We start from the raw sequence: 5031 nt of genomic DNA, 5'->3' as shown, positions 1-5031 counted from the left end.
GAGCGGAGTGGGGACAGCGGCCCGGAGCAGAGCGGGGACAGCGGCCCGTGGCCCGGAGCGGAGCGGGGACAGCGGCCCGCGGCCCGGAGCGGAGCGGGGACAGCGGCCCGCGGCCCGGAGCGGAGCGGGGACAGAGGCCTGCGGCCTAGAGTGGGGACAGCGGCCTGGAGCGGAGTGGGGACACTGGGCTGTGGCCTGGAGTGGAGTCGGGACAGCGGCCTGTGGCCCGGAGCGGAGTGGGGACAGCGGCCCGTGGCCCGGAGCGGAGTGGGGACAGCGGCCCGCGGCCTAGAGCGGAGTGGGGACAGCGGCCTGCAGCCGGAGCAGAGTGGGGACAGCGAATCGCAGCCCGGAGCAGAGTGGGGACAGCGGCCCGTGGCTGGAGCAGAGTGGGGACAGCAGCCCGTGGCCTGGAGCGGAGTGGGGACAGCGGCCTGTGGCTGGAGCAGAGTGGGGACAGTGGCCTGCAGCCGGAGCAGAGTGGGGACAGCGGATCGCGGCCCGGAGTGGAGTAGGGACAGCGGATCGCGGCCCGGAGCGGATCGGGGACAGCGGATCGCGGCCCGGAGCGGAGTGGGGACAGCGGCCCGGAGCGGAGTGGGGACAGCGGCCCGCGGCCCGGAGCAGAGTGGGGACAGCAGCCTGCAGCCGGAGCAGAGTGGGGACAGCGGATCACGGCCCGGAGCGGAGTAGGGACAGCGGATCGCGGCCCAGAGCGGAGTAGGGACAGCGGATCGCGGCTCGGAGCGGAGTAGGGACAGCGGATCGCGGCCCGGAGTGGGGATAGCAGCCTGCAGCCGGAGCAGAGTGGGGACAGCGGCCTGCGGCCGGAGCAGAGCTGGGACAGAGGCCCGGAGTGGAGTGGGGTCAGCGACCTGTAGCTCGGAGTAGGGATGGTGACTCGGAGGGGAGCGGCGACGGTGATCTGAGGCTTGTAGCAGAGCAGGGACAGTGGCTTGAGGCCCAGAGCAGAGTGGGGACAGAGGCCAGTAGGCCCAGAATGAAGATGACTACTGCTGGAGCCCAGTCAGACCACATGGAAGCCATTATAGAAGCATTAATGTCCTTTGTTTTAGATTTCTTATTTTCCTAACTTATACTATGCATATCTATAATGTAGTGTAATCTTTTTTCTTAATTTTCTCTGTTTTTTGTACCTAGATACTTTGTACCTAAGATGGAGCTGTGTGTTGGGACATTGTACAGTTTTCACCGTACTCCTGTTCTTTTGTAACTTGTGTACACATGACATTAAACCTAATTCTAATTTTATTTCACAATATCGCTTATTAGCTTTTCTCTTCAGGTGCACTTTGCAATCTCAAGTAAACTAAATAACCCTCAAAGACCAAAGGCAATATCTTTAAAACTCTGCACCAAGTTTTGGCTCCCTCCCTTTCAGATGATCCAGTCTGCTCATAAGCATGGAATCCTGTCCAACCCACAAGCTGTGTTTCTGACCTCACATCCTCTCCATCAGTTCAAACTCTGTTTCCACTTCCCAGCTTTACCCCTGCTCTATTCCATTTCAGAAATATTTTCTCTCACAGGATCACAAGCCAATGGAATTTTCTTCCCCAGACAGTATTGGAGGCAGGGTCATTTAATATTTTTAAAGACAGAGATTTATAGGCTATCAAAGGGAGTTAAAGATTATTGGGGCTCAGGTTATCAGCCATTATTTTGTACAATTAAGAAGCAGGTTTAAGAAGCCAAATGGTATACTTTTGTTCCTAATTCTTACATTCTTAGTCAATGTACTCTCAAATGTTTATTCACTCCCCTGTCACCTTTGATCTCAATTGATTTTCACTTTATGAGATTATATGTATAGAGTGTTAATGAATCGGCAATTCATGTTCTTTGAATTTTATTTCATTAAAGTCACTGGTGTATGCTATAGTCTGATGTCCATATATCAACATGATTTTTGGTGAATGAAAAAACACTGGAACCAGCTCAGTACTTTTTGTCATATTGATTGAGGGATAGATATTGTCCAGGACCCCAGGGAGAACTCCCCATCTCTTTTTTGAAATAGTGCTCATACTGTTCTATATAGAGCCTTGACAGTCACAAATTAATATTGAATTAATATTCCATTAATTTCCTTACATCTTAAATAGCTGATACTAACATGTTCTGTGTTACCATTTACCCATTAATTAGGCAAATGGGCTGAGCACAGGTTTTGGCATTAGGATCAATTTAATGATTAACCACCTCAGGGGGTGGGGGGAATAGAAAATGAGCTTTTTGAAGAGAAATGGATCTTAGATGATGTAGTCCTGAAAGTTCGGACATAAATCACTCCTCCATGAAAACATAACAACTTAACATTTGATTCATCAGATCCACAGTATATGTGGTTGGGTGGGTGGATGGGTAGGTAGGGGTCAGGGGAAGGCAACATTGGGAACTTGACCAACCAGTCTGGTTCACAAGGAGTTCTGAAAAGGCATTCACCTTACTGTTAGCTGGCTCTCTTCCCAGATCCAGATGTACTGCACTATTCCCAAAAAGAGTTGAGGAATTCTCCCTGGTGTCCTGCATAATATCCATCCCTCAACCAACACTGCAATGACATTTGAGCTGGTCCCATTGCCTTTTCATCCACTAAGACTTTTTGGTGGAATATGGATGGCACACTACGAAGGCACTGCGACCAAAATAGAAACAGAAAATAATCCTGTGATCCTATGCCTGATCTAATGGACTGCCCTATCAAAAGAATTAGCAAGAAGTGTGCCAGTGCTTTGTTTTGGCACTAGGGGTCCCCCAAAACTTGGCACCATCAACTGCTCCCTGGATTTAGGTTAGTGGTAGAGGATCCGATATCTGTATCAAGAAAACAAATATTCCACAGGGATTCAGAGACTTAAATTCTCCATGTGCCATTCCTCACCCACCAGAATAAAAATCTGTATGTAGGCCAGACATTATTTTTTAAAATAAGACAAACTGCAAAGAAGAAATAACAGTACAGTCAGACTAAATTGTTGGATCTTTGATCATCAAACTGCTCGGACTTGTGAGGTGTGGGTGGTGTACAGTTTGCATTGCCAACAACCCACCTCCCATTCCTGGTTTGCAGAACCACCCCAAACCGCTAGTAGGAGACTGCAAATCAACACAGATGCCCAACACTGTGCATTAAGAACAAGCTGCAGCTAGACTATAAGCAGTTTATCCACAAGTTTTCATTAGATTCTGGGAGACTGGTGCCCCTCTGCTATTCCAAATCCTTTATTCTGGTGGGGGAAAAAATGCAGTGAAACGGCCAGAAATTAAGGGACAGGAGCTTCTATCAAAAAGAGGGGGAGGTTTTCTTTGAGGTTTATAAAGTTTTGCATATTATTCCCCCCTTGCATTTCCTCGCCGTTTCCCCTCAAAAATAAAGATTTTCCTCGCCTCCTTTGTTTTGTTCTCCCAAACATTGTCAGTCAAACATTTCCAGATTTCTGGCCGGGATCCCTAACTCACATTATCGTTCCCCCCCCCCCCCCCAATTCCGGAAACAATAGAACATGACTTCCTCAAGATTGGAAGGGAGCCAAAGCAAATATTACAATGGACGATTATTCCAAATTTGTATTAGCTCGGCTGAGTTAGTAAACTGCATCCAGGGGAAACAAATGGTCACAGTTTACGACAACCCCGTTTCCTATTATCATCGGTTTGTCACAAAGTATCAATGTTTCAGGCCAGTTATAGTAACTCTGGGTGCTGTCTGATTATGTTTCAACTTCGCGTCAGTCTGTAAACTCGATACAATTAAAGCGTTGTGTTAACTCCCGCTACAAAGCGGTGGCTGTAAACACTACATGAATAAATACAAACTATACCCGAAAGGTTAGTTTCTTAAGACAATCAGACAATCGACAAGATCTTACCGTCCTCAGTTCGAAAGGATGTTAGTGAAGGAGGTGGGAACTAATCCTGGAATAATTTCACTCTCTGCATGCCACAGACCAAACCGCGCACACACGCACACAATGTGGACGAAAGTTTTCTCCCACATTTCTCTCACCTTATTAATGCCGATGCCTCAGGGGTTTTTTTTGGTTTCCTTGGAGATGTTAATTACAATCTCGAGAAGTCGCTCTCTCGCCGAGAATCAACGTGGCCAGATTTTTTTTCTCTCCTGAAAAGAAAGAGGGATGGCTCACTCACTGACTGACTTGCCCCAAAATTCCCGAGTGCCCGCAAGGCGCCCTGCTAGAGTCGCCAGCTGTTTTCCATTGCCGCTTCCAGAACTCCCTGCTGCTGCTGTTCCTCACAGGAATCACAACCAGGACTGAGTGTTTCAGCCCAGGAGAGAGAGGGAGACAAATCCCAGCCTTCTGCACAGCTGCTGGAAGAACTGTAGCAAACCTTAAAGGAAACTGAATATGCAGCAATAGCTCAAGATTACAAGCATTGCTTATTTCCTATGCTATTCGGCATCGACAACCTCACCTTGCGTTTATATAGCGCCTTCAGTTGAGAAAAAGCCTCAAGACGCCCCCTGGGAGCATGATCAAACCAAACCCGATTTGCTATTGAAATGATGTTAGGATAGGTGAACAAAAAAAAAAGGCCAGGCTTTTTTTTATATCACCGTTTCCCATAGAAAGTGCACCAATTGTTTTTGATTAGAGTGTGTGCAATCGGTTGTCATTCCCATTTGCCGTGTCCACCGAACTTTTGTCGCAAACAAACGATTCAATGTCACAAGTGACAGGTGTTGAGCTTTGCAGTCTGAGCGGTTTGCAAAAATTGCTAATAATGTCTGGCTTTCGGGAAAGGAAGAAATCACTGTAGTATTAAAAAGGAGGGCGCTGGAGAACCGGTACTGAACTGTCGGTTTTAAAAAAAAGCTTGTGAATTTTCTGAAATAAGAATACTGCGAGCTGCATTTTAGTTTTTGGGTCTTATTTCTGGGGTGTGCAGGGGCAGCTCTGCACAGAAAGTCACTGGGACTTAAATATGTAGGGGCGCTTACTGACAATGTGAAAAATGTGTTTTGTGTAATGCTTTTATTTTGAAGGA

General features: G+C 47.7%; 1 protein-coding gene across 2 annotated transcripts in view; it reads right to left on the bottom strand.

Moving 5' to 3' along the window:
* rab34a (RAB34, member RAS oncogene family a) overlaps nt 1-4358 on the bottom strand; it is a 58571-nt gene extending 54213 nt beyond the window's left edge. The window contains exon 1 of one of the 2 annotated variants that reach the window (XM_043718482.1): nt 4031-4358. The gene's annotated coding sequence lies outside the window, so the exon portion shown is untranslated. Of the gene's footprint in view, nt 1-3893; nt 3995-4030 lie in introns of those variants that run through there. The other variant, XM_043718483.1, reaches the window with a different exon arrangement.
* Between the last annotated feature and the right edge of the window lie 673 nt (nt 4359-5031).

The sequence above is a fragment of the Chiloscyllium plagiosum genome, chromosome 28, assembly GCF_004010195.1.
Source record: "Chiloscyllium plagiosum isolate BGI_BamShark_2017 chromosome 28, ASM401019v2, whole genome shotgun sequence".
Classification (NCBI taxonomy): Eukaryota; Metazoa; Chordata; class Chondrichthyes; order Orectolobiformes; family Hemiscylliidae; genus Chiloscyllium; species Chiloscyllium plagiosum.
This window is presented reverse-complemented; position numbering and strand designations above follow the sequence as displayed.